The 20,977-nt window shown below is 38.4% G+C and overlaps 1 long non-coding RNA gene across 2 annotated transcripts in view; it reads right to left on the reverse strand.

Annotated features, from left to right (window-relative positions):
* Window positions 1-20,977, reverse strand: part of LOC128113781 (uncharacterized) — a 78,272-nt gene that overhangs the window by 19,805 nt on the left and 37,490 nt on the right. For both annotated transcript variants that reach the window (XR_008219660.1, XR_008219661.1), the window contains exon 7: window positions 16,848-16,912. This is a non-coding gene — a long non-coding RNA (uncharacterized LOC128113781). The remainder of the gene's footprint in view (window positions 1-16,847; window positions 16,913-20,977) is intronic.

Genomic DNA, 20,977 nt, shown 5'->3' on the forward strand with positions numbered 1-20,977 from the left:
ATACACTACTAACATCTCCTGTCTTCTCCTCCTCCACCCCTCCTTCCCTCTCCCCCTGCTTATTCACTGTTCTTCCCAAGTTATCATAATACCAAAGATGGAGAAAGAATTTTTTGTACTTATCCACACAGTTTTTAGATGCACCAATGTATGTGACCAAATGTCCACATGAGAGGGAGAGAAACATGCCTGTTTATGATCTGATCTGACTGACCTCGTAGTAAATTATTTTGGATGATAATCCAAATGGCAGGAAATGACAGTGATTATCTCTTACTTTCTGAGCTATTCCTGATTCTCACTGCCTCCACAAACACACGTAAAACTCAAATTAATGTGATGGCTAATTTTATGTGAGTGGATCCCAGGAAGGGAAATTAACCCTTGTTTCTGGTGTGTCTGGCGGTGTGTCTCCAGATATCAGGATAGGAATGGGAGAACCAGGAAAGCCCAAGGTAGATGGTCTCACTCCGGCCCTGAGGGCTGGAGTCAAATGAAAGGCGAAGAATTGAGAATTAAAGCATTTGCTTCCTTCCTGTCTATCTGAGCCAGGGCATGGCCAAGAAAACTCTCAGGGACACCAAAACTATTGCATAAATACCTATCTGCACAGAGTGGACATGGAGTGGATTGATTTCATGTGTAGGCTTGGGTCCCATTCTCAGGATTTCTCATTAAATTCAAATATTCCAAAATTTATTTATATTTATATTTATAAATATAATATATATTATATTTATAATATATTTATTTATATATATCTTACTATATTTTGCTATGCCGTGTTCAGTTGATAGCCCTGGGAGGCCTGCTATTTTTTTAAGGGAAATGGAGGAGCAATGGATATGGGGAAGAGGGGACGGGGTTGACAAAGAGGAGCAGAGAGAGAGGAAAATGTGATTGGGATGTGATGTGGGAGAGAGAAATAATTTCTTTTAAGTTAACTGTATTCTGGAAGATTTTACTTTACATGTGACAGGGTCTGAGCAATTGCTCAATATCTTCTTGCTAAATTTTTTAAATAGATTTTTTCATACAATATATTCTGATTATGGTCTCCCTTCCCCTGATTCCTCCCAGATCCTTCCTACCTCCTTACCCATTCAAATCCACCCCCTTTTTTCTCTCTTGCATTAGAAAACAATCAAGCATCTAAAAAATAATAAAATACTCGAAAAACCAAAAAAAAAGAAAAAAAAAATAATAAAATAAAAACAAAATCAGAATATAAAAACAAACAAATAACAAAAAAAGAACCAAAGAAAAAGCACAAGAAACACAGGTACAGATACACACATTCCCATACTCAAATAAAAACAAAATCAGAAACCACAATACACAAGCAAAAGACCTGTAAAAAGAAATGCCCAGACAAAGCATTCAGTTAATTTTGTGTTGGCGCACACTGCTGGGCATGGAGCCTGCCCTTCAGCATGTCTTGCCTACCCAGTGAGACTCTGCTGGAGAAACTGAGTTTTTCCCTTTGTGGAAAGTTACCCATTAGAGACAGCTTCTGGGCTAGGGATGGGGGATTGTGTCCACTCCCCATCTCAGACTGGAACCCCATCAGGTCCAGACCCACACAGGCCCTGTGCATGTTGCCACAGTTTCTGTAAGTTCAGATGTGTGTCTGTCTAGAAGGCCTTGTTTTCTTGGTGTTTTCTGTTCCCTCTGGCTCTTACAATCCTTCTCCCTCCTCTTGCACAGGGTTCCCTGAGCCATGAGGGCAATGATTTGATAGAGATATCCTATTTAGGTCTGAGTGTTCCAAGGTCTCTCACTCTCTACACACTGTCCAGTTGTGGGCCTCTGTGTTTGTTCCTGTCTACTGCAGGGGGACACTTCTCTGATGATGGCTGAGTGACGCACTGATCTATGAGTACAGCAGAATGTCATTAGGAGTCATTTTATTGCTGGGTTCCTTTAGCAGAACAGTTCCTTTAGTTTTCTCCTAGGTCCCTGGCCTGTCTAGTCTCAGGTCACCTGAGCAGTGTCTGGCATGGCTTGCATCTCATGAAGTGGGCCTTAAGTCGTATCCAGGTGCGAAAGTGTATTTGTGGTAGCATTACAGCATAGAGATTTGAGAACACAAAATCCAATTTCAAAGAGGCCATAACTTAGAGCAAAGACAGGAGCATTTTTCTCCCTCTGATGAGACTGGTTCTGAAAGGAAATTACCATCAAGCAACAAGATTCCTCCTGATAGCCCTGTGATCCCAATCTTTTTGCTTTTCATTTATTTAGTTACATCTATTTTCATATTTTACTTAGTAGTAGATTGGTAATCAACTTAATTGTTTTTAGCAGGCCTGAGGGCACAACCCTATTGTTTCAAAGCGTACTGTATTAGATATTTCAGACAAAAAAATCAACTATGCAATTGCAGAATATTCTCAAAAATCTCATGAGAAAAGAAAATGAATTTGAAGAGAGTAAGAACTTCGCTTCTACACTCAGAACGTTACTGACAATAATAACCAAATAACTTAACAACCAGCTGTTCACAAAATAAAACATAAATGCCATAACTAATCAAGGTTATTAATATTCTTTTCAGAAGAAATGAATAAGGTAGATGAGTTATCAAGACTTGTATTTTGTATTCTGGGGGAAACTCAGGTTAAATCAGGAAGAATGAGAATGTGTAAGTGACCTATTATGTATCTTTGTTCATAATCTACAAAGTTGAATGAGTTATAAATGGTCAAATTATAATCTTAGATTGTTAGATTTATTACTTAAAGACCTTCCATAACATACCACATGTATAGATTTACCTTTTAGGCTGGTGCTCATGGAAACAAGCATTTGTTCTTACTGTTCGTTTTACACAGCATTTATAAAAAATATTTCCAAGTATATAAATAAATAATAAAAACCATCCTTTAGCTCTCTTAGTAAGTTGTCATTTTACAAAGGAATTTTCTATTTAAAATAATGAACTAATGTATTTGAAATCTCCATACATGGGTACAAAGCATTTTCATTATACCCACCCATCTTCCTTCCCCTCCAGCTCCTCTCATGTCTTACTCACATCTCCCTCTCAAATTCATGACCTTACCTCTTACTCTATAAATGTCAGCAAAACACACACACACACACACACACACACACACACACACACACACGCACGCACGCACGCACGCACGCACACGCACACGCACACGCACACATTCTTATCATTGTCCAAATGTTCTTGGGTGTAGAGATGACCACTTTGACAGGAATAGCATATCAGGAGGTTGATCCCTGATGAAAATTGACTCTCCTTCCCTCAGCAACTTCCAACTGCCTGTGCCACTTCAACTAAGAGTGGAGCTTTGTATTTCCTTTCCCCACCCATGCTGGAACACTGACTGGTGTGGCTTTGTGCAGGTCTTGGACAGGTAACAATAATGCTGGGAGTGCATTGGTACAACATCCTTGTCGTGTCCAGAAGACACTACTTTGCAGCAGTTCTCTTAGTCTTCTGGCTCTCATAATATTGCCACCCACTCTTCTGCAGGACTCCTTGTTTTGGGGGTAAGGAAGCTGTATTACAGACATCTTTGGGGATGCACACTCCATAGTCATTTATTCTATGCACATTGACCATGTGGTTCTGAGATGGCCTCTGTCTGATACTGAGGAGTGAGAGCAGCACTTACCTATAGGTACAAGGGTAAGTGTATCCTTTAGTTATAAGAAGGCAGTTGAAGGTTATATCAGTTTAGAAAAATGGTTGTAGTAGGTTCTCCTCCAGGTCTATGACATCTCCAACCATGGGTTCTAAGCTAGATTTGCAGTACAGGTAATGAATTCTCTCCCACAGAGAGGGCATGAAGTATAATCACACAGCTATTGTTTACACAACTATTGAGCTGTTGGGGATATCTTGCTGAGCCCATAGTCTGAGGAGACAGTTCTCAAAAGAAGAAACAAAAATTGATTAGAAATACCTAAAAGCATGTTCAACATCCCTAGCAACCAGAGGAAATGCACATTAAAACAACTTTGAGATTTAATTTTATGATCATAATAGCTAAGATTTTATAAAAACAAATGCTGGTGAGGATGTAGAGGAAGGGGAATCCTCACTCACTGCTGGTGGGAGGGTAAATTGGCATAACCACTCTGAAAATTAGTGTGGAAATTAAAAATATACCTACCATATGTCTGGGCTGTATGACTCCTGGACATATAAGTAGAGGACTCTATCTTATTACATAGATAAAATGTTTTTCTTCGTGTTCATAGCTGCTCTATTCACAATAACTAGGGAATGGAAGCAGCCTAGATGCCTATCAACTGATGGATGGATAATAAAAAGGTGGTTCATATACATTATAATTCTTTTGGCTGTAAAGAAAACTGAAATTATGAAATTTGCAGGTAAACAGATAGAACCAGAAGGTATTACAATGAGCATTGTAACATAGACCCAGAAAGTGTAGATCCAGCTCCAGACCCTTAGATGCGAGGATACGAACTACAGAGTACAAGAAAGTCGAAAAAGACCACAGAGGGCAGAGGACAAAGACATCCAAGGAGGGATGGATAGGAAGCAGACGCTATGAAGGGAGAAAGGGAGAGACAAGAAGAGACATAAGTGGGAAGGTTAGAAGCGAGGGAGGAGAGAGGGATAAATAATACTAAGGGTACCCGAAAGGAGTGGAGAAACCTTCTATTTTATAATAGTTCCTAAAAAGTGCATGCACGAAATTTCTTTCATAATAAATATTAGCAATATATACAAATTAAGTGGTAAGCAGACCTGGTGTCTCTAAGGCTGTATGGAGCAGTCAAGAGAGCACTGGGCTAGCCTGCCCCAGTGTCTTTAAGCTGAGGGTCTCACAAGTGGTTGTGTATTTTAATACTGCTATCCTGCACTGCACGGCATGTCACATCAATTTGAAAACATTCTCACATCAGTTTCCCTCAAACCCTCCCAATAACCTTTCAGGCAGTAAGATCCCTGTTGTCACATAAGAAAACTGAATTTCAAAAAGATTGATAGATATTTTCCAAAGATCATATAATTTCAGAATAGAAGGTGAACCCAATTTTTTTTTCAGTTCTAAGAAAGTATATTTTTTTTCTGGGCGGTGGTGGCGCACGCCTTTAATCCCAGCACTAGGGAGGCAGAGGCAGGTGGATCTCTGTGAGTTCGAGGCTAGCCTGGTCTACAAAGCGAGTTCCAGGACAATGATACCTCCACAAAGTAGTTGTTCATTTAGTCCTCAAATCTGCAGTGAGCATCAACTGTGTCAGAAGCAGAACATTGCCCACACACAGGGGGCATCAGTGGAGAAAGCGGGTTGGTTTAAAGATTCATATCTAAGCTGATCATTTATCAACAATATGGCAGTTCTTTAGGTTTCCTAGAACACACCTGAGGCCATGGATCAATCAGTGAGCCTCTGCTGTACACGAGTTCAGATCTCTAGCACTCACATTAAAAAGCCAAGTACAGCAGTGCAAGTCTAGAACCCCAGAACTGGGTGGGGGAGCAGAAACAAGAGGGTCCCTAGAGCTTGCTGGCCACACACAAAACACACACACACACACACACACAATCTGGAGCCATCACCACATAGGCTGGTACTGAAAAGTGCCAAGCCAAAGTAGTTTTAAAATAGAATATCATACACTGCCTAACTGCTAAAAATTACCAAAAACAAAAATTCACTGCCGTTAAATGGTCTATTTCTCAAGGATTAGGAACTAGAGTCAGCAGGAGGAATTGGGCAAGTGTAACTCTGTGGTAGAATGTGAGGTTAGAAATGTACAGTGCTTTTCATTCAATCCCAAGAAAGTAAACAGATAAATAAGTAAATAAATGAAATACAAGGAAGATTAAGGCAACAGCATGTTGAAAATAGGTATGCTTTCTATCCTCTTTTTTCTTGGATAAATGGCAGAATTAACTGATCTTGTATTTCACATCCTCTTCTAAAACTCCAGTTTCTGACTGAGGTGTACTGCGGTGGCGGAGTGCTCACCAAGCTACCTTGAGGCTCAGTCATGAGAAATGACAAAAACAAACACATATCTCTAAACCCTGTGACCAGGCATGCAAAGGAGCTAACAGAAGCAACAGATTCGCAACTCACATGCATTTCAGAACACATGTTTATTTTGATTTTTCTTCTTTTCTTGTTGGTCAGATATGTCTATACATGTTTAAGTAAATAAATGTATGATATGATAGTATTGTATAAACCATTAAAATAAAAAGCATTAAGATATATATCTACTGTGGGGAAAGGGACCCTCATTCACTATTGACAGGATTGCAAACTGGTCCGGGCACTCTGGAAATAAGTATAGTGAATTCTCAAAACTCAAAACTAAAATTAATTAATTAATTAATTAATCTACCCTGTGACTTAGCTATACTACTCCTTAGTGTATGCCCAAAGGCTCTACATACTTCCTCCGATATGTGATGTGCACAGGGGCTATATTCACAATAGCTAGGAAATGGAAACAGCCTAAATGTCCTTGAACTGAAGAATGGATAATGAAAATGTGGTACATAGACACTGCGGAATATTACAAAGCTGTAAAGAAGAATGAAATTCGCAGGAAAAAGGAAGGAAGCGGAACACATTGTATTAAGTGAGGTCACCCAGGCCCAGGAAGATGAGCACCACATGGTCTCTCATTTGTGGTTCCTAGCTCCAAATCTTCAGGTGTGAATATATAACTTGGAGTGACTGTAGAAACTATGAAAAGCGCCTGTGGTGCAGCAGGGGGGGCAGAGCAGGAATGATAGAGGATAGTAGGACACAGGTGATATGAGGGGGAACGGGAAAATTGGGGGGCAGCTTTCTGCTGGGAAAGGAACTATTGAGGGGGGAGAAGAAGAGAGGAGGGATATAGAGTATCAATGATGGTTGAAAAAGCCATAGGGAAACACTGCTTTATATTTACTTAAAAATCGATATGTAATATACAAGTGCATGTGTGTACACAAATAATTTAAATGAAGTTATGCCACTTAGGGTCATAGTGCTCCCCACAAGAGCCATGGACCCTTTAACACACCCCAGTTCTAGGCATGCAAAATGTTGCTTCAAGTTGTTGGTAAACGTTGTCCAAGAGACTCACAAAACAGTATAGATTGTTTCCCCTGGATGCCTCCCAGAATGCCTCCCTTTGCTGAAGACACCACACTCTTTGGACACAGTGGGAAAATGCTGTGCAAGCTGCCATGGGAGAGGAGCAATCAGTCTAACCGGATGTAAAGCCGTGAACCACAACAATGACTGGATTGGCGACATATACATACACCATGCTGCAGCAGTGAAACTTTTTCTTGGGGAATAACCAACAGCTGAGCAACTGGGTTTAAAGCCCCCTTCACAGGGAGGAGTTCATGCCTGGGACTGTAAACCTGGCCACCAGAGAGGTCATAGACCTGAGAAAAGAACCTCCTGCTGCCATTTTCCTAAACCAATGTAATTTCTAACTGCATTCTAAATACTTTTTTCTTTCTATTCAATTCAGTCCTTTTGCCATTTTTCTTAGTTAGTGAGTAAGTGTTGTGAGAAAGTAAATGGGTACCTTAAGGTATGAAATAGCTCACGGATGCAGTTTGCATTTCCTCTGTAGTCCTGCCTCTCTTTTCCTCATCTTCTTTGTGAAGTTTGTTACCATTGATCCTGTTTCTGTTGCCTCCACCATGAGGCAACACGAGGCTGCTGAGGCTGGTGACTACATCCTGGCTACGGCCCAAATGACAGGAACCAGAAGGTGGTTGCTAGAAGCTCAAGTTGTTGGCCAAGACATCTTGACTTTCCTCTAGAGTGTATAAGATGCAGTTTGGCCTCATCAATGTCAGCATCAGTACCAGTAATTTTGGTGCCTTTGATATAGTACTGTGTCAGGAAATTTTGTATCTTTCTTTATATTTCATCCAGCAGTAGTAACAACAGCTTTACCAACTGTCATTTATATTATTGAGAAATAAATAATCTTTAGCATTACAAATCCAGGATAGATAGCTTGTATACACACAGTGCATTTTCTTCTTCATTGCTTTCTATTTTGAATTGCATTCAACCAATAGTAAGAATTGTGCTTTCATAGTGTTTATTTCTATCAGTGATTATATTTTTATCATGATTAGACATAGCTGCACTCTTTAAATTTATGAGAAAGCAGTATACAATATTGGAAAATCATATTATTGATTTGATCCTTGGTTAATGGGTTATTAGAAGACATAATACGTAAAACATTTGTAAGTATTATCACCCCATCTGATTATTTTTAAAGCATTGTGACACTTCCAAACACTTACTCTATAATTTTCATTGTTCTTTTTGTAAAAATATAAAAATCATTTTTAAAAAACTTGGAATTTGTAGAAGCATTACTTTATTTATTAAAATTTTTATTTTTATTTTATGTGTATGGATACTTTGCCTGCATATATGTATGTACACCACTTGTATATCTGATGCCCATGGAGGTCAGGAGAGGATGTCAGCTCCTTGGAATTGTAGTTACAGATGGTTGTGAGCTGCCATGCTGGGAACCAAACTTCTTGTCCTCTGCAAGAGCAGCAGGTGCTCTTTACTGAACAGTCTCTCCAACCATCATTTTATACTGTCACAAATAACCTGTATATTCTCTTCATTTTGAATGAATGAGGAGAATCTTCATTCAATAGAACTAATGTTGCATCTGTTGTGCTTGACCTCATTAAAACTTCAGTGATTTTTGTATTTTTAAGGAACTTGCTTTCCAATAACTGAATGTTGTTAATATGTGAAAATGAAACCGAGCAGATCTAGATGGGAGAGAAGGTAGGGAGCAACTGGGAGGAGTAGAGGGAGGGGAAACCGTGTTCAGATAAAAAAGAAAAATGAAGCCCATTGGAAAGGCAAACTCACCTATGCTTGCCTCAGTGGTAGAGATTAAATAAAAGCAAGAGGCATCTCACTGGTTATGATGCAAACTGCATGCTTTGGTTCCACCCTAACAAGTAAACTAAATTTTCTAATGAAATGTGTTTATTTTCCATTCAGCCAGGTGATCTCTTTGTAATTAATTGCTAACATTCTAAAGAAGCTTACTCAAAGTTAAAGTGGTTAATGGCTCATAGTTTGTATTGAGACATGGATCCTTTAACACCATCTCACTGTCTTTTACCTCATCATTTTCTCCTTTAGAAATGAACAACCAGGAGTTCACACCTTTGACCCCAGCATTCTGTATTGAAACAAGAGGCTCTACCTAGCCTAGGGTACTTGGTCAAAAACACACCTTTTTCCAGTGTTGCAAGTCGTTATTAACACATGGTCACAGATCCAGGGGTGAAAGTATGCCAAAACTGACCAAAATAGAAGTTGTAACTGTAGAAATCTACAAAATATACCAGTAAGGCCAGTGGAATAGCCAGTAACCAAAGAAGGCCCTTTGAGACAAGTATTAACGTTGAAGAAGGAAGATAGAGGGTTTAGTTGGGTTTGTTTGTTTTTCCTACTCTTGGAATAAATTCCTACCCAAAACAAAAATAACAACAGCATTGAAGACATCTAAAGGAAGAGAACCTCTGAGGAACCCTAATTTCTTTTCTTCCTTCTGAAGACACACCAAATCGTAGCAGTCAAACCAGAACATATACTAATAAATGATCTCTTAATAACCATATAAATAATAACTAAATAAATAAAATAATTTAAAACTCATAAATTAACATGTCTCAGTAGACTATGTGAGCACAGGGATACTTCAGCTTTAAGAACCTTATAATTGACCCAAGAATGTTTTGCCATTATTTTTAATCTTCTTTATTGTTTTAATATATTTACTATTTTTCCAAAATGTCTTTTTTCCATCAATTTTTCAAGAATATATCTTCATAAATCCAATTTCTGGACCTCAGTTTCTAAAAGAAAAGTCAATCTAAACTTATTTTATATAATACCCAAGTTGATTTGGTTATTTCATTTACATATGTGGTTTGTACGATACTCCTTGTATTTTTATAAATTTCCAAAGCCAAGACACAGAGAGAAAAGCAAAGGAGAGGATTTTGTGACAGGATCCTGCCTAAGCCAACTGTCAGTAGTCTGTTGGCAGAAGGCCTTTGTGTGAACTGTTTCCAAGAGCTCAGTCTGAAAGGCAGCCAAAGGCTCTGCGAAAGAATAGGCCCCAAATGGCTTCCTACCTTTCACCTTTGACCCTTGGCCCAGCTGTCTCATACTTTGTAAACTCGAAATCTTGTGAGAGAAGGCTTAGCAATTCTGTTTACAAACAGTGTATTTATTTCTCAGGAACAGCTTGGCAAGACATATCCAAGTCACCTGACCATGAGTTGTCACAGAAACCATGGGCCACAGACTTTTCTTATAATTAAGCCAACACTGCAACATTTTGACTGGTTGAAATCAGCCTTGGATTATGCAGCAATCATCAATCATTTAATTTGCCGTATAGTTCACCCAAGAATTAACACACAAAATATGACAGCAATCAGCTGACTGCCAAGTGGTATAAGTTATGGCTTCTTGCATGGAAGAGAGAAAAAGCAACAATTTTCAACATGAGTATTAAAAGTCAATCTCGGAGCCTGAGAGTTGGCTGGATGGTTAAGAGCATGTGCTGCCTTTTTGGAGGATCTGTCATGGCAGCTCACATCTTACCTAAGGTCCAGGGGTCACTTGACAGTCTCTTCTGGCTGAGAGCACCAGGCATGCACATGGTAAACATATATACATGGAGGCAAAACACTAATACATATAAAAATATGTAAGATATGAAAAGTCAATCTCAACTGCTACATTGCCCTACATCTTAATAAGTCGTTACTATGCAGCAAAATCACAAACCTTTCTAGCTTTTTACATTTTCAAAACTCTACTGCTTTAGTTAGACTATATATTATGTATTTACCTGGAAATTACTTAATTAAATATCAATTATCTCTAGCATGTCCGAACTGACCCCTCACAGCTGCAGCTTTGATCATTTTTTCCTTCTTTTAAAATGGATTAATTAACTAATTCTCACAAAGTATTAATAAGCACAATATAGCTAGATTTCCTTTTTATACTGTGAAGTTATTTTAAGCATGGCTAAATAAGGCGTTCCTAGACAGCCAGTCAGCAAAGCGCTTGCCATACAAGCATGAAGATCTATGTTCAGATTTCCAGGACCCACACAAAGAGCCAGGCATCGCAGTGTATCTGAAATCCCAGAAACGAGGAAGCAGAGATAGGAGGAGCCCTGGGTCTCATTGGCCTAGCTAAATCTCTGATCTCTGAGTTCAGTGACAGATGCTGGATCAAGAAGATCTGGTAGGAAGTGATTGAGGAAGATAGCAATGTGCACACACATGCATGAACATTTGACCTTCATGCACACACATGCATAAGCACTTGGACTTGGTGCATACACACATGCATAAGCACTTCTTCACCTTCATTCACATACACATGCATGAGCACTTCACCTTCATGTACACACACACACATACATGAGCACTTGCACGTGCACATACACACATACACACATGTGAACATTACCCACCCAAATACCCATACATGCAATAAATAAGACTGAAGGAATACATTTCAAAGAGTTATTTACTGAAAAATAAGGATAAATAATAAGTAAATGAATTTATTATCTGAATTTCTCACAGGGCTCAGCATATCAAGTTTTATCAAAGTAATATACATATACAGTTTATCAAAACTATTTACTAATTGATGGGTAGAAAGTAAGTCCCTGTAGCTGAAGACACCATGCACTTCAGAAACAGGGCCCAGGGTCCCCTTTGCCAGAACTGACCTGAACACCTCCTCCTTGAAGAATACCATTCATGATACCAGAAGGAGCCATGAAGTCTTCCAAAAGAGGAAAGTAACCAACAGTCCTACCCATCTATGATCCCTATGAACCACAAAATCACCAGCATGGCATGATAACCCTAATAGTGCAGTAAGGGAATGCATATATTAGCAGTAACCAACACCTAATTAACTCACTCAACAAAAGGGATATCATGCCTGATACTGAAATCTAACCAATCGCTTGGTGCTAATGAAGTCATGGAACTTGGAGGAGAACCTACCAACTGCCCTTTACTAAATCAGTATAATCCCTACTAACAAGCTTTTTATTTTAATTCTTCTCTCATACAGTATATCCCAACTGCAGTTTCTCCTCTCTCCACTCTTCCCAGTATCCCCAGCTCCCCCAGATCCACTGCTCCTCTATTTCCCCTCAGAAAGGAATGGGCCTCCCAAGGATGTCAGCTGAGCACATCATAATAAGATACAATAAGACCAGGTACAAACCCTCATATCGAGGCTGGGTGAGGCAATCCAGCAGGAGAAAAAGGGACCCAAGAGCAGGCAGAAGAGTCAGAGACACTCCTACTCATACTGTTGTTTTTCTTCCTATTAAAAATAGTGCTGTACAGAACACCACTACAGCCTCCCTTTCCCCTTCTCCATGCCTCCTGTAGATCCCATAGAGCAATCCCTTCTGATCTCCCTCACCCCACTCCTCCTGGCATCCCAGCCTCAAACACCAGCAAGCAATCCTTGTGAACACACCAGCTGGACAGGTCAGGAAAACAGGCAACACACAGTCATCACAATCTCTGAAAATCTAGAGAAGGGACAGAAACCAATGAACAAAACAGCCACCCAATAAAGAAAAAAACAGAAATCTGCAACTAGACCTATAATCACCCCAAACCCAGGTACCTAGATGCCAGCACAAAAACACAATCAATAACAGGCAGGGTAATATGTCTCCACCAAAGCCTAGTCATTCTACCACAGCAAGCCTTGAATATCCCAATATATCTGAAACAGAAAAAAAAATACCTTAGAACCAACCATACAAACATGATATAAGTCCTTAAAGAAGAAATAAGTAAATAAATCCAGGAAAACAAAACAAACAACTTGAGGAAATTAATTAACTCCTTAAAGACAGGAAAATACAAACAAATGGAGGAAATAAGTAAATCCCTTAAAGAAAGCAGTGAAAACAAACAAATAATTGAAGGAAATGAATAAAAATATTTAAGACATGAAAATGAAAATAGACAAAATAAAGAAAACAAAAACTGAGGGAATTCTGGAAATGGAAAGTCTAGGTAAGCAAATAGTAGCTACAGATGCAAGCATCACCAACAGAATACAAGAGATAAAAGAGAGAATATAAGGCATTAAAGATAGATAGAGAAAATAGATTCATCAAAGAAAATGTTAAATCTAAAAATTTCCTGACACAAAATATCCAGGAAATTTAGGACACTATGAAAAAAAAAACAAACCTAAGAGTAATAGGAATAGAAGAAGAAGAATCCAAGTTCAAAGCCCAGAAAATATATCCAACAAAATCACAGAAGAAAAATTTTCCAACTTAAAGAAGGACATGCCTATAAAGGGTACAAGAAGCTTACGGAATACCAAATCAACTGGATCAGAAAAAAAGTCCCCACACCACATAATAATCAAAACACTAAACATGCAGAATAAAGAAAGAATATTAAAAATTGCTAAGGAAAAAGGCCAAATAACATATAAAGACAGACCTATCATAATTACATCCACTTCTCAATGGAGACTCTAAAAGACAGAGGGGCCAGGACACACTTCTTGCAGACTCTAAGAGATCACAGATGCCAGCCAAGACTACTATACCCAGCAAAACTTTAAATCACCATAGATGGAGAAAGCAACATATTTCTTGACAAAATCAAATATAAATAATATTTATCTACAAATCCAGCCCTACCGAAGGTACTAGAAGGAAAACCCCAATCCAAGGAAGTTAACTATACATAGGCAATAGGTCATCTCACATCAGCAAAACCCAAAGAAGGGAAACACACACACACACACACACACACACACACACACACACACTAACAACAACAACAACAACAAAATAACAATCACTGGGCATTAATCTCTCTCAATATCAATGGGCTCAATTAGCTGGTAAAAATACACAGGCTAACAGAATGGATATGAAAACAGTATCAATCCTTCTGCTGAATACAAGAAACACACTTCAACATCAAAGACAAACATTCCTCAAAGCAAAGGGTTGGAAAAAGATTTTCCAATCAATTGGACTTAAGAAGCAAGCTGATGTAGTTATCCCAATATCTAACAAAATAGACTTTAAACCAAAATTTAATCAAAATGATATCAAGATCAGATAAACACTGTAAATAGACCTCTAAGCCCTAAGGAAATAGAAACAGTTATTAAGATTCTCGCAACCAAAAACACTCCAGGGCCAGATGGTTTTAACACAGAATATTTCATACTCATCAAAGGAAAAATCCACCAAGAAGATGTCTCAATTATGAACAACAATGCCACAAATACAAGAACATCCAATTTGTGAAAGAAACATTACTGAAGCTTAAATTACACATAGAACCATATATATTAATAGTGGGAGACTTCAACACCCCGTTCTCATCAATGGACAGGTCATCCACACAGAAACGAAACAGAAATACTGGAGCTAACAGACATTATGACTCAATTGGACCTAACAGATAGATCTACAGAATATTTCACCCAAACAAAATATACCTTCTTCTCAGCACCTCATGGAATCTTCTCCAAAACTGACCATATACTTGGTCACAGATACCAAAAAAAAAAAAAAAAAAATTGGGTAATGTCCTTTATCTTATCAGATCACCATGGATTAAAGCTGGAGTTTGATAACCTCATAAACCACAGAAAACCTACAAACTAATGGAAACTGAACAATTCTCAACTGAATCACCACTGGGTCAAGGAAGAAATAAAGAAAGAAATTAAAGACTTCCTAGAATTCAATGAAAATGAAAGCACAACATACCCAAACTTATGGGACACTATGAAAGCAGTGCTAAGAGCACTATTAGCACTAAGTGCCTTCATGAAGAATTTGGAGAAATCTCCTACTAGTGACTTAACAGCACACCTGAAAGCTCTAGAACAAAGAGAAGCAAATACATAAAAGAGAAGTAGATGGCAGGAAATAATCAAACTGAGGGCTAAAATCAATAAAATTGAAACAAAGAGAACAATACAAAGAATCAATGAAACAAAGAGTTGTTTGTTTGAAAAAAAAATCAACAAAATAGACAAACTCTTGTCCAAACTAACTAAAATGCAGGGAGAGAATATCCAAATTAACAAAATCAGAAATGAAGAGAGGTACGTAAAAAAAAAAAAAAAAAAACTTAAAAAATCCAGAGAATCATTAGGCCATACTTCAAAAACCTGTACTCTAGGGAAAATCTAAAAGAAATGGACAAATTTCTTAATAGATATCACATACCAAAATGATACCAAGATCAGATAAACACTGTAAATAGACCTCTAACCCCTAAGGAAATAGAAGCAGTTATTAAGATTCTCCCAACCAAAAACACTCCAGGGCCAGATGGTTTTAACACAGAATTCTACAAGACTTTCAAAGAAGAGCTAATGCCAATACTCTTCAAATTGTTCAACAAAACAGAAACAGAAAAACATACCCAAATTCTTTTTATGAGGCCACAGTCACCCTGATACCCAAACCAAACAAAGATGCAACAAAGAAAAGGAATAACAGACTAATTTCCTTCATGAACATTGATGCAAAAATACTCAATAAAATATTATAAATGGAATCAAAGAACACATCAAAAAGATCTCCACCATGATAAAGTGAGCTACATCCCAGAGAAGCAGGGATTGTTCAACATACAAAAATCTGTCAATGTAATCCATCACATAAATAAACTGAAAAAAAACACAAGATTATCTCATTAGATGCTGAAAAAGCCTTTGACAAAAATCCAACACCCCTTCATGAAAACAGTCTTGGAGAGATCAGGAATACAAGTAATATAGCTAAACATAATGAAAGCTATATACAGCAAGCTGACAGCCAACATCAAATTAAATGGAGAGAAACACAAAGCAATTCCACTAAAATCAGGAACAAGACAAGGCTTTCTACTCTCTTCATATCTACTCAATATGGTACTTGAAGTTCTAGCTAGAGCAATAAAACAACAAAAGAAGATCAAGGGGATACAAATTATAAATGAAGAAGTCAAAGTGTCACTCTTTGCAGATCATAAGTTAGTATACATAAGCAACCCAAAAATTTTTACCAGGGCACTCCTACAGTTGATAAACACCTTTAGTGAAGTGGCTGGACACAAGACTAACTCAGAAAAATCCGTAACTCTCCTATATACAAATGATAAAAGGACTAAGAAAGAAATCAGGAAAATAATACCCCTTATAATAACCACAAATAATATAAAATATCTTGATGCAACTCTAACCAAGCAAGTGAAAGGCCTGTATGACAAGAACTTCAAGTCTTTGAAGAAAGAAATTGGAGAAGATATCAGAAAACCAAAAGATCTCCCATGTTCATGGATCAGTAGGATTTACATAGTAAAAATGACCATCTTACCAAAAGCAATCTACAGATTCAACACAATCCCCATCAAAATCCCAACACAATTCTTTACAGACCTTGAAAGAACAATACTCAACTTCATATGGAAAAACAAAAAACCCAGAATAGATAAAAGAATCTTGTACAATAAAAGAACTTCTGGGGTATTACCATCCCTTATTTCAAGCTCTTCTACATAGCTATAGTAATAAAAACAGCATGGTATTAGCCAAAAATGTCCCCTTGATCAACAGAATCAAGTTAAAGTCCCAGATGTAAGTCCATACACTTATAGACAACTGATTGTGGACAAAGAAGCCATAAATTCACACTGGAAAAACAGACAGTATCTTCAAAAAAATTGTGCTGGTCAAACTGGATGTCGACATGTAGAAGAATGCAAATAGATCCATACTTACCATCCTGCACAAAACTCAGCTCCAAATGTATCAAAGACCTCAACATAAAGCCAGGTACAATGAATCTGATAGGAGAGAAAGTGGGACATAGTCTTGAACTCATTGGCACAGGAAAAGACTTTCTGAACAGAACACCAACAGCACAGACACTAAGCACAATTAATAAATAGAATCTCAAAAAACTGAAAATCTACAGCACGGCAAAGAACACCCTCATTCACACAAGGCGGCAGGCTACAGAATGGCCAAAGGCTATTACCAACTACACATCTAATGGAGAGCTAATATGTAAAATATATAAAGAACTCAAAAAACTGGACATCAAGAAAACAATGCAATTAAAAATGGGACTCTATGGCCTACCACAGTGACACTTGCTCAACCATGTTCATTGCGGCTCTATTCATAATAGCCAGAAACTGGAAATAACCTAGATGTCCAGCAACAGATGAATAGGTAATGAAAATGTGGTACATTTTACAATGGAATATCACTCAGCTATTCAAAAAAATCAAATTGTGAAATTTTCTGGTAACTGGATAGACCTAGAGGAAAAAATCAACCTGAGTGAGGTAACCCAGACCCAAAAAGACAAATATTCCACTTACATGTGGAAGTAATTTGTTAAATCTTTGGTAAGCAGTCTGTACAATCCATATAATCACAAATGTTAGTTATAGAGTAAAGGACTGGGAGAAGGGAAAGATCCCCCAGGAAAGGGAAATAGAATGTATATTATGGATGCATGGGACGAAGGAGACTGGAAGAAGAAAATCAGAGATGGGGAGGAGGAGAGGAGTTAAGAGGAAACGTGGGGAAGGATAACTAAATCAGGGTTATTGAGGGGTCATATAGAAATACACTACAGTAGAATATATACAAATGTAAAGGAAATATAAATGGAATCACCAAATAACAGGGAGACACCATCCCAGCTAGACATCTCTCACCACCAAGTGAAACCTCCACTGCCAGGAATGCATTACATCTAATTGAGTTGTTGGCCAAAGGGGTCCCATGGAAACCCCTAAACAACTCAGGTTATTGCCAAGGATTTTGGTTGCTCTCCATAAACTGGTGATAAGGCCCTGTTGCTGAAGACAACACCTGTATAATTCACTGAACATGGAGAAGCCGAGCCAGGGAGTAACTAGAGCCCACCCTACTGACTCTATTCATGGTAGGAGAAGATACTCCTCTGCACACTACCAGAGAAGAAAGGTGAGCACCAACCCAGCTACAAACCCTCCCCTTGGTGCTCAGGGAACTTTGCAGAAGAGGAGGTGGACAGATTGTTAGAGTCAGTGGAGAGGGAGGACACCAAAGAAACAAGGTCTTCTAGACACAGCAGGACTGATGCACACACGAACTCACAGAGACTGTGCAGCATGCACAGGGACAGCACAGGTCCAAGGCAGATGGCATCAGCTCTGAGAGAAGTGGACACAAGCCCCATCCCTAACCTGTAAGCTATCTCCAACTGACAACTAATCACAAGGGAAAGTTAGTTCTCTCCAATGGAGTCTCACTAGATACACAAATCACACTTAGGGACAGGCCCTATGCCCAGGAGTAGTCAGCCAACACAAAATGAACTCGATGGTATTTTTGGAGGGTTTTTTTTTTCCTCCAAAGTTATCTGGGCATTTTTTAACCTTACAGTTCCTTTGCTTATGTATTATGTTTTCTGACATTTTTTATAGGTTTTGTATGTATAAATGTGTGTGTGTCTCTTTATCTGTGTGTGTTCCTTGTGTTTTTTCATTGGCTGTTCGTTTGTTTGTTTGCGCACATGCCATGGTGTAAATTTCGTGAGTGAGTTCTTTCCTTTCACCATGAACTCCTGGGATCTAACTCAGATTTTCAGACTTTCATGGCAAGTGCCTTTACCCACTGAGCCATCTTGCCAGCTGACATTAGCTAACATTTTAAACATTCTTTTTAAAAGATTAAACACACGCAATTGTTTTTACTTTATAAACATTTTTACCATGTTAAGATTTTTTCCTATTTTTTTCTGTTTTTTTTCCAAACAATATATTTTGGTAGTATTCTTCCCCCTGTCCCAACTCCTCCCAGATCCTCCTCCATCTCCCTACCTATCCATCTTCATGTTCTTTCCTTACCTCAGAAAACAAAACAAAATAAAAACAGAAACTAAAAAATAACAAAACAGGAACAGAAAACATATACACACAGAGACCAAAAAAGAGTATGTTTTATGTTGGCCAATCACTCCTGAGCCTGGGGCCTGCCCCGGAGTGTAGCTGATGTACCCAGGACACTCCACTGGAGAAAACACGTATCCCTCTGCAGCAGGCATCAGCTGCAGACAGCACTGTGGTAGGGTGGGACTTTGTTCCACTTCCCCTTCGCTCCAGTGCGGTTTTATCTGGCTTGAACTTGTGCATGTCTTGTGCATTCTGTCATTATCTCTGTGGGTTTATATAAGCATCGGTCCTGTTAACACATGTGAAATCTAATTACAGTTATCTAATTCACTTATGTAGCTCAGTGAGCAGGGCGAAGCTGAGCTGGTGCCTACCTCACACCTTCATCCCTACTGACTATTGTTTATGGTACTGGAAAGTACTCTGCATGCTGCCAGAAAACAAAGATAAACACCAACCCAACTATAAATCCTTGGATTAACAATGGTGACCTGTCTGCATGATATGCTTGCAGCATCTCATTCAGCCATCTATGGAGAAGCTTCCTCCTGCAGTAGATGGGAACTAATATAGAGCCCAACAAATGGACAATGTGCTGAGAGTGAGAGACCTTGGAACACTCAGTCCTAAATGAATGACTTCATCAAACCCCTCTCCTCAGAGCTCAGGGGACTGGACTGAAGAGGAGGGAGAAAGATGGTAAGAGCCAGAGAGAATGGAAGATATCAAGGAAACATGCCTTACAGACACAATATGACTGAAGCACACACACACTCACAGAGACTTGTGACAGCATGCACAGAACCTGCAGAAGTCCAAGCTAGAGGGGGTCCCTGTGCTGAGCGGGGAACAGACAAGAGCTCCCATCCTTAACTCAGAAGCCATCTCCAACTGACAACCACTCACAAAAGAAAACTCAGTTTCCTCTAATGGAGTCTTACTGGGTATGCAAACCACAGTTAAGGGCAGATGCCATGCCCAAAAGTAAATGGCCAACATAAAACCAGTTCAAAGTAGTTTTGGAGATGTTTTGTCTCATAATGCCTTGTTTGGACTTTTTTTTAATCTTACTGGTCTTTTGCTTGTATATTATGGTTGTTGATTTTGTATTTTTATGGTGTGGGGGGAGGTGCATTTCACATATTCTTTGTTTCTTTTTGTTTTCTCCTTGTTTGTTTCTCTTTTATTCATCTGTTTGTTTTTGTAAGAGATAAAGAAAGAAGATGGGGCGTTGAAATGATGAGAAGGAGGGGGAGGATCTGGGAGGAGATGAGAGAGGAGAAACCATGACCAGAATATACTGTATAAAAATAAACTTTATTTTCAACAACAACAAAAAGTTTAAAGAGAAAATTAAAAGAGAAACAGAATTACTAAGAAAAATATCTTTTTGTAATAGAATAATGGAGAATTTTTAATAGCTATAATAACCATGACAACCTTAAACCTTAAAACAATACTAATATACAATAGGATAAATCCGTTTTAACAAAACAAAGAATAAAAAGAGACATATTCAAAATAAAGCAACGTATTTATAGGCAGACCAGAAAACCCATGAGGTTTTTTAGCAAGAATACTATGAATAAAATAAATAAATAAACAAGATCACTGGCTCTTAGATTATGCCTCATAACTATAAATGCATTCAAGGAGGTCAATTAACTTAATAAATTCCTATGTAGTCAGTCTATTCTGAACACTTTAAAATCATTACTGGTACCATCTCTGATTTAATAAATATGCAAAAATAATATTTGTGGATATGGGATAAATGTGTCATGAGAAAGAAAACGAAGAACCATCTTCATTGGGTGTCTTTGGACAAAGGAAGCATCTCCAGTGAGCATCACTTCTGGAGTGCTGAAGTCTGTGCTTCGTATAGCTGCTTCTGGATCTTTTTGTCTCTTTCTTTACATTTCAAGAGCATCTTGCAAAGACACCCATCCTCTGTGGCGC

Source organism: Peromyscus californicus, unplaced genomic scaffold (assembly GCF_007827085.1).
Source record: "Peromyscus californicus insignis strain IS unplaced genomic scaffold, ASM782708v3 Scaffold_18__1_contigs__length_77618521, whole genome shotgun sequence".
In the NCBI taxonomy this organism is placed as follows: domain Eukaryota; kingdom Metazoa; phylum Chordata; class Mammalia; order Rodentia; family Cricetidae; genus Peromyscus; species Peromyscus californicus.